This window comes from Malania oleifera, chromosome 3 (genome assembly GCF_029873635.1).
Source record: "Malania oleifera isolate guangnan ecotype guangnan chromosome 3, ASM2987363v1, whole genome shotgun sequence".
Taxonomy (NCBI): Eukaryota; Viridiplantae; Streptophyta; class Magnoliopsida; order Santalales; family Ximeniaceae; genus Malania; species Malania oleifera.
The window spans coordinates 57703943-57713732 of record NC_080419.1 but is presented as its reverse complement, the minus strand read 5'-3'; the positions used below and the strand labels follow the sequence as shown (position 1 = coordinate 57713732).

At 37.0% G+C, this 9790-nt stretch overlaps 1 long non-coding RNA gene across 1 annotated transcript; it reads left to right on the top strand.

Annotated features, from left to right (window-relative positions):
* Positions 1-3402: 3402 nt before the first annotated feature.
* On the top strand, positions 3403-7779 carry LOC131150536 (uncharacterized). The gene is made up of 2 exons (XR_009135563.1): positions 3403-4854; positions 7271-7779. It is a non-coding gene; the product is annotated as an uncharacterized LOC131150536 (long non-coding RNA).
* Positions 7780-9790: the final 2011 nt, after the last annotated feature.

The window sequence follows — 9790 nt, the reverse complement described above, 5'->3', positions numbered from 1 at the left end:
CCCCTCCCCCGCTCTAAAAGCCTAAAGTCTCATCCCCCTGTGTTTTTTTTTTTTTTAAATGTTGAGCACCCCATTTAATTAAATGCTGACACACTCTCTCCCCTCTCAATGCACACTAACAGCCTATTTAGTCTAAAGTAGACCTGGCAAAATGGATAAAAATCCGTTAATCCGACCCGCATCCGATCCGTTTTAACCGACTTATCATCAACCGCTTACTAAATGAGTCGAATATGGTTTTTAATTTTCATATCCGCCTCCTTAGCGGGTCGGGTCGGTTTTATCCGGTGGATATCCGCCAAACCGTTTAAAATTTCATAACTAATTATTAACCCTTATTCCTTAAGGCCTCAAGCCCAGCAGCCCAAAAAAGCAGTGCCCACTAGGCCACTCCCCACACGGCCCACGCTCACCAGACACGCACGGAGAAGCGGTAGAACTGCAGAAGCCCACACGCCACACCACACGGCCACAACCCACAAGCAGCCCCTACGGCCTTGCCCCCCTCTCAAGTCTCAAATCCTCACCTGATTAGGGTTTCATTTTCATCCTTTCCAGCTACGCAGCCACATCCCAGTGATCAGTGATCCCACGACGTCGAGACGACGGTGATTCCCATTGCCGTTGGCGCGTCACTGACTGCCACCCACAGCTGAGCCACGGCCACGACTCACGAGCGGTGTAAACCAGGTCTAGAGCCACCATTCCCTCGCGCTCGCGGCCTCACCGATGGCGACGCCCAGTCATCTTTGTCTCTGACTCTCTCGCCAGCCACTCGGCCTCGGTCGGCCCTGCCCCTCGCGGGGCAATGCAGCGGTGTAAACCAGGTCGCCCAGTCATACTGCGCTTCATTCTTTGATCTCTGTTGAGAGATCCCCAAAAATAGAGAGGGGAAAAAAAAATCTAACAGTGCTCTTAATTTTGTGCGGCTGAGAAGACTTTTAAACTTTAAAAATTCATATTTTTTGTAAGAAAAATGATTTAGAATTAACTAATTGCACAATATCACATTAATATTTTAAACTAATTAAAGTGATTCAACACAAAAAATATTTCTAAAATTAATTTTTCTTACCTGCAAAGTTTATAAATGAGTTGTAAAAAAAATTAGAAAATGACTTGATGAAAGAAACATTATTAAAGCATGTTGGTGGGAGTACTTTGACTTTTGGAAGATATATTCTTTGGTAAGGATGAATTGATGTAATAGTTATGTATATAAAGATTTAAGAATGAAACGCAGTTTGGTATAATTTGTTTCAAATTTCAATTCTTCCTGTTGTCATCAGTGGCTTGATGACCCTTAGATGAGAAAACCAAACATGCATGAACATATGGCGATGGAGTTTGATGTTGATGTTGATGGCGACCTGCCCTCTCCAATTATCACGCCTGGCCTCCAGCATCTATGCTCTGTCACTCTCATTATCTGAACCTTATCATCCTTGGCTTTTAGCTGTTCACCAGAGGGAAAAAAATTTACAAATAATTTATTTAATACTATCTTTGATTCATAACTTATATTATATTTTGAATTCTTTCATGATAGGCACACGAGAAGAAAAAGATAAAAATTTTGATGTCACAAATGAAAGCATTTCAATTAATTCAAGGCATTCAAATGATTTTGAAGTTATTTGAAAGATGGATTGAGATTTTTTTTTTAGTTTGTTGATTGTTTTATTTTGGGAGATTCACTTGACAATAGTTGTATTTAAAGAAATTCACATGTTGTAAGAACAATTATAATATTTAAATTTTAGATTCAAACGAGTCACACAGTTTGAGTTTTTATTTTGAGTTGGATTGAGATTAATTTATTATGTTTTATTGCTTATAGTTTTACTTGCATGAATTAGGAATTGTTGAGTAGTATAAATGATTGAATGATAGATGAAGTTACTAAAAAAGTTAATACACAAACTAATTGCAAATTATCATATACAATTTAAATTATTATGACAAAAATAAATTATTAATAAAATTATATTTGAGAATGGCGGATTATTTGCCCATCCGTCATGAATTATCCGACCTAAAACCGCATAAATCGCCACTTAAACGAGTCGAATATAGATTATGATTTTTTCACCCGATAATCCGCCTTATCCGTCACGGATAAACCGATCCGATCCGCTTTGTCAGGTCTAGTCTAAAGTCTCATCTCCTACTTTTTAAAAAAAAAAAAAAAATACAGACAAGTAGTTGTCCCATCATCATTAATTTTAGACTTTTAAAAAGTAAATTTGGTACGTTTGTTTAATTTTTTCCACATTTTCTACATTTATGTTTTTTATTTTTATTTTTAAAAAAAAACTCATGGGTAGTGGGGGTAGCAACGTCTTGTATGCAGCCAGTGTTTTCTTTTCCTTCTTAAAATTTGTAAGGGAAGGTCTGATTGGCAGGATGTGGAAAGTGAAGACGCGTTTATTGTGCCAATAATTAATGACCATGCGAAATGTGAGGATATTGAGGAGAGGAAGCAAGGAAAAAACAGTGGATTTACACTCTTCGCTTGATTGAGTTTGGTGAGAAGTGATTTATGTGTCCCATTGGCAAGATGTGGAAAGTGAAGACGTTTTTATTGTGGCCAATAATTAATGACCATGCAAAACGCGAGGATATTGGGAAGAGCAAGTAAAGAAAAAATGGTAGGTTTATACAGTGGGTCCTTTTATATATAATTGAGGGCTTATTGTTTGCGTGATACTCTTTGCTTGATTGAGTTCGGTGAGATGTGACTTATGCACGCCGTTGCCCCAAAAAAATCATCTCTCTAATTTGTATTGTTTGGCTTACATCTAAAAGGGTAGGAGTTTTTTCCTTTTTTAATTTTTTTTATAATAAAATATTCAGAGACCACTCAACGAATTTTAAAAGATGAGGACACGTACCAGACAATTCGCGCTGACCATAGCTCGGTGCAAGTTTTAAAAGTACTTGGCAAAACTCTAACCTCAAAGCTTCCAAAATCTAAGAAAAAATAGAAAAAAAAATTCAGAATGAAAATAATAGACAAATATTGAAATTAAAATTAGAGTTGATAAAAATTACAGAGAATCGCAGGCCCGAAAATGATGAACACAAGAGCCGGAGTAAAACTCATAGAGAGACCAAGAGATGAGTGTGAGAGAGTGTGAGAGATGAAAAAAATTTTTTAGAGAGACTAAGATGAGAGTAATAAATAATTAGAAATATAATAAAGTTGTTAGTTGGGAACTCAATAAGACTTGAAAAAAAAAAATTAAATTGTATTTATTTTACATTTTAAATATAATTTCATTTATTTGTTAGTTGGGAAGTCAATTATAGGAATAGAGCATAACAAATAATGTTAATATTATCTAATTAAAAAAATTTTTGGGACCCAAAAACTATATTATTATATTAAAAAAAAATTTGGGGCCCAAAATTTTTAGGGCCCGAGGCGGGATCCTCAACTGCCTAAAGGCAGGGCCGGCCCTGGTTGGAAGGCGAGGAGGTAGACCACAACGGCAACGGCCATGGCGTTGAAGAAGCCGAAGTACTTGGCCCCCTCTTTCTCGTCGCCGGAGGTGGGGACTTCACGGAGGAAGAGGGCGGCGGTCAAGCAGATGAGGAAAGGGACGATGGCGAGTATGAGGACGAAGGTGGAGGGGTCGTCGGAGCATTCTTTTTTAAGTTATGGAAATTCTGTTCTCTCTTTTTTTTATTTTTTTATTTATTTTGTGTGTAGTCTTTTTGAGGATTTTAATTCATTGCACAAGTTGAGTCTGTGACTCTGGTATTTCTAAGTAATGATTTATCATCAATTCTTCATCCTTCGTGCATTTCGCGGAGTCCTCGGCTGTAATTTCTGGGCATGCGTTCATACATTTTCGTCATTTTTTGCTGATTTTTCCAGTAAAAAACTGATGAAACATAAGCTGATTTTTGCCCAACTTCAGTAGATTTTTTCTTTTTTCGGTAATTTGGTGTTGCATTGTGATGGATCTGATGCAAAATCAGTAGATCGAACTCTCAGAACTGTTCAGCGACTGAAGAAAATGTTGGTTTGGCTTTGTTAGGATTGAACCCGCTAGTTGTTAACGGCGGCCATTACTGAGATGTTTGAGTTTAAAATGAGCTTCCAACAACGCCCTTCTCGAATGTCCACAACGAGCGTGACCAGATATTTGTTAGATAATATGTATATTTGACTAGGGGCAATTTAGTCTATGCACATATTTAGGTTTAGGTTTATTTTTGTATTAAATCTCTTTGTATTACTTTTCTAAATTACTGAAGACGGTTTGTCTGCGCAGCTTCTTTGTCTCTCTCTCTCTCTCGTTGAACCTTGTATGGACGTATGAATCTTTACATGGTATCAGAGAGGCCGATCCTCTTCGTGGATATTCGCTGCTAGGTAGTTGTTTGAAGCACTCGCAGACGCCGTCGCCGTTCAGAATCTGCAATCGCCATTGTCGTTCATCGTTCAGCGTCTGCAGTAGTCGTCTGTAGTCGCCGTCGTCGTTCAGACAGCACTGAACTCCCCTTCCTTTGTTTCGGTAGACAGCACCGTCCCTCAATCTCTGTAGTCACCGTCGTCTGTAGTCGCCGTCGTCGTTCAGACAGCACTGAACTCCCTGCACTGAACTTCCCTTCCTCACTTTCCGACAGACAGCACCGTCGGCAGTCGTTGTTTGCAGTTTCTTGTTCTCTGCTCTTGATTTCTGAAGAGATTTGGCTCAGCTTTTGTGTTTTCATGGTTCCAAAGTTGCATTGGTTCAGATTGCAGTGTGGATTGAATCGGTTTGGTTTCCTTGGCTGAACCAAGGACTGAACCCATCTGTTTGGTTCTTCACCTTCAGACCAGTTCTGCTCCACAGATCTCAGGTGAATTAAATCCAATTTTTAAATTTGTGTTGAGATTTTTTTTTTTTTTTTTTGGACAATATTCTGTTTGGAGATTTTTTTTTTTTTGAATATTTGCATTTGAAGATGATGGGTGAAAGTGATGATTCTTGCCAAGTCATTAGTGTTAAATTGAATGACAACAATTATTCATATTGGGCATATGTTATGAAGAATTTTTTAATTAAAAAAAACTCGTGGAGATATGTTTCTAGCAATGTCTCCATGCCCTCTAATAGCAAGAAAGAAAATTATGTAAAATTGTTAATCGTGGAGGTAAATAATTCTAAAATTATTACCTGAATTAATAATTCTGTTGATCAATCTATTGATATGTAATTAGCAAAATTTTCTACAGTTAAGCACGTTTGGGATTATCTAACAAAATTATATTCACAGTCCAATTTTGTTAAACGATATTAGTTAGAGATGGATATTAGAGCAGCCCGGCAAGGAGATTAAAATATTTAGTAATTTTACACTTTTATGACTAGTTTTTTGGGACGAATTGGCACTGAATGAACCTGTAGATCTTAGTTTGAACAAGTCTTATTGCACTTATATAGAGGAGCAACGACTTGTTCGGTTTCTGATGACACTTCGAGATGAATTTGAGGCATTTTGTGGCTGTATTCTTCATCGGAGCCCTCTTCCTTCTATTGATTCAATTGTTAGTGAATTAATGGCAGAGGAAGTGCGTCTCAAATCACATGTCGATAAAGGTCTTCTCTCAGTTCCTACTCAGACTGTTTTGGTTGTCTCATATAAACAATCTTCCAATGGTTAAAATCAACGTCAGAAAGCTGCTATTGATGAGTGTAATTTTTGCAAGCAGAAGGGTCATTGGAAAGCTTAATGTCCATTGTTATTAAGTAAGGGACAACAACAGGCTTTGAAACCTAGACATTATCATACTGCAGCCACTACATCATCTGCAGAATTGTCTCCCACTGTGCCTACACTATCTCTTATTACAGAGTAGTTGCAGAAACTTTTTTCTACATCAAAGTCTAATGCCTTATCTGTCTCTCCCTCCATAGGTTTGTCCTCCTCATCTACCTCAGGTATATTTCTATCCACTTGGATATTTGTTTCTGGTGCTACTCATCATATGTCAAATGACATCTCTATGTTTACATCATTATCATCTACCTTGAATCCTTTTGGCTGCCAATGGTACCTTAATGCCATTGGTAGGTACTGATTCTATTGTTTCTTCTTGTTTTTGTCTCTCTGATGTTTACTGTATTCCTCAACTTTCATTAAATCTGATTTTTATTAGTCAACTATACTGTGTTTACTTTACTCCGACCTCATGCTCTATGCAAGATCCACATTCGAAGAAACTGATTAGGACAGACCGTAGGAAGGGGGGATTGTACATGTTAGAAGAGCTTTGGGTCTAAGAATTTGTTGGTTCTAGTATTGCTTTGTCTTCTTTTCGTTTGAGTTTAAAGTCTTCTAGTTTTTATTTATGACATTCATGCCTTGGACATGTTTCTAGTTCTCGATTAAGATTTTTGGCTTTTATAGGAGTATTAAGAAATTTATCTTCTCATGATTTTTGATTGTAGTGGTTGTAAAGTTACAAAATTCTCTGCTTTGCCATTTAATAAAAGTACATCAGTGTCTTTTGCATCCTTTGATCTAATTCATTTTGATGTTTGGGGGCCAGCTCCTACTGCTTTAAAGGGAGGGTCCCGATATTATGTTTCTTTCATTGATGATTACACTCATTTTACTTGGATATATCTCATGAAGAAACGTTCTAATTTCCTTAGCATCAATAAAATATTTTGTGCTTTGGTTCAAACTCAACATTCAACTGACATTAAGTGTTTTAGGTGTGACTTGGGGGAAGAATATATTACTATTGAGTTTTTCCCCCTACTCATCTCTGATGACACCATACATCAATCATCATACACAAACACTCCTGAGCAAAATGGTGTGGCTGAAAGAAAACATAGGCACATCATTGAGATAGCTCGATCCCTTCTCCTTTATGGTAATGTTCCCAAAGTTTTTTGAGGAGAAGTAGTTCTTACTGCGACATATTTGATTAATAGAATTCCTACTGCTTTTAATTTGGGAATCTATCCTTATGAGAAATTGTATGGAAAGACTCCAAAGTATTTTTCACTTGAGCGTATTTGGTTGCACATGCTTTGTCCTTCGTCCTCATAATGAACGTTCTAAATTGTCTTCACGATCCTCTATGTGTGTGTTTCTTGGTTATGGTGATGAAAAAAAAAAAAAAAGATATCGTTGTTATGATCTAGAAACACAAATGTTTTATGTCTCTCATCATGTTACTTTTCCTAAACATATTCCTTTCTTTTCTATTCCAATAGTTTCTAGCCTTTTTGATATAAACCAACAAGCTCTGATTGCACAGGATGATTTGCACATGCCAAGTGGACCCATCACAAAAGCTAGAGCCAAGGAGGTCAAGGAGGCTGCGCAAGGACTAATTGAGAAGTTGCTTGAGTAAGAGTCAATGAAGGTCATGGACACTAAAGAAAAGGACTTTCTTGAAGAGCCTAAGATGATAAATTGTCTAAAGACGTGTGAAACTGGAACCTTAAGTCAATAAAGGTTGTTTCAAGAATTTTTATAGGCTAAATAGTGGGTCAATTGTGTCAATTAAGCATGACATGAGACTTGTACATGTTTCATTAAATGACATGGCACATGGCGTGTGATTTGCACATGTTTCATTAAATGACATGACATGCTTAAGGTTATGTGGAGCTATTTTATTGGCCAGATTGATGTCATAGCCTATTTTTATTGGCCGAACTGATGTTATGGGTTTCTTTTATGTTCTATAAGTAGCCAACTCTCTGTTGTATTAGGGAGGAATATTTTTTTGGCTAAATACAATTCCAAGTGAGATTTATTTCTCTTAAAGTTCTTCATTGAACTTTCACCGAACTTATCAAAGGCGCTACCTTTGTGGCGTCTATCTATTAATTTGATATTCTTGATTTGTGCTTCATGTCAAACAATAGGTTAAGGATCTACTACCATGTCGAATCTTATTTTGGGTTTGGGGTTTTGATAAATCTGATTTGGGGTCTCCGGACGTTCATTCTTGGGGTTCCGCATCGTTTCGTATCAGAGCATTGATTCAAATCAGGATCTATCTATTTTCCTTTTCTTATTTGCTTTCGAAAATTCTTTTATCTTATAATCATTTATCCTTATTTTATATTCTTCTATCATCCAATCTACCTATCTTGTTTTCTTGTTTTCGAAATTTTCCTTCTCTTCTTAATATCATCCATCATCAAGATTGAATCTTTTGTGGCTAGAAATTGTAAGAAACATAGCAAGGCTGATTATAGCACATTAAGAAAAAGCCATTTTGTGCATTAAAAAAAAAAAGGAGGCAACAGCTTGAAGGTTTGTGCAATTTGTGGCTGCACTTAACTTGCATTCTCCTTTGGCTTTATATTAGTCCATTCTAAAATCTATTCGATTTATTATTCTGATTTGTGTTTGAATATATCCTTGGTCGAGTTGGTTATTTTGTTCCATTGAATTTCTTCTTATTTCGTTTGTATCATTATTGTTTTATTGACTTCTTTTTGTCTTTCCTTCGTTGTTTTGTGTCCTGATTTAGTTGTTCTATTGTTATTTTCATTAATATCTTGTTTCTAATTCATTAATTCAATTGTTGTGTTTGGTTGAACTATTGGTTTGTTTGGGATTAGTTCATTAAAGAACTAAAAGAGAAATCTTGAGTGGTAAGAGGCACGAGTGTGTGAGTGTATCAGAGGGAAAAAGCCAAAAAAAAAAAAAAAATAGTGTCAAAACACGAGCATTGAGTGTCATTATTTGGAGGGTAAACACGTAAGGGAGTGAGTGAGGAGTTTTTTTCTCTCTAATATCCTTTTTACAGGTTTGAAATTTTTAGTAGAAAGGTGGTTGGCGCTGAAACTTCCAATAAAGGTAGGGAGAATGAGAACCCTTCACAAGACTCATTCTTCACCTTGCAAGCCATTCAACAGCAGTTTGAAAGACTCAATATGGTTTTTGGGGAGTTTAAACATAGATTGGATGGATAAGACACTACAATTGATGGATTGAAAATAGGACAATCCAATGAAAGGTGACAAAGGCCACTTAGTCCTTCAGTTGTTAAATTTGAACATAAGATAGGTAGCAATGTTGCAAGTGATGATGAACATGATGGTATGGGCAGATTTGCTCATCGAGGTGCTAAGCAAGAGCGGTAACCTCGATGGGAACCAAGGGGTCGAGATAACATCGATAGAAACATCGGAAGCATCAAAATGAAGATCCCTCTTTTTCAAGGGAAAAATAATCGAGATGTATACTTTGAATGGGAGAGGAAGGTTGAGCTCATTTTTGAGTGTCATAACTACTCTAAAGAAAAAAAGGTAAAATTGGTAGCTGTGGAGTTTACTGATTATGCACTAGTATGGTGGGATCAAATTCTTCTTAGTAGGCGTAGAAACATGGAAATGCCTATTGAGACGTGGGCTGAAATGAAGGCGGTGATGAGGAAGTGATTTGTACCAAATCACTACTACCAAGACTTACACCAACATCTTCAAAGCCTTACCCAAGGTGCCAAAAGTGTGGAGGACTACCACGAGGAGATGGAGATGGCTATGATTCGGGCAAATATTGAGGAAGATAGAGAAGCTACAATGACACGATTCTTATGTAGGTTGAACCAGGAAATTGCTAATATAGTGGAGCTGCAGCACTATGTGGAGTTAGACGACATGGTGCATATGACAATGAAAGTAGAGAGGCAACTCAAACACAAGGGTGGAAACAAGCATGCTACAACAACTTCGACTTCCCATTCCACATGGAAATCGAATTGGGGGAAATCAAAAGAAGAAACGATTGTTTCCAAATCCAAGGAAAAGAAGGAGAA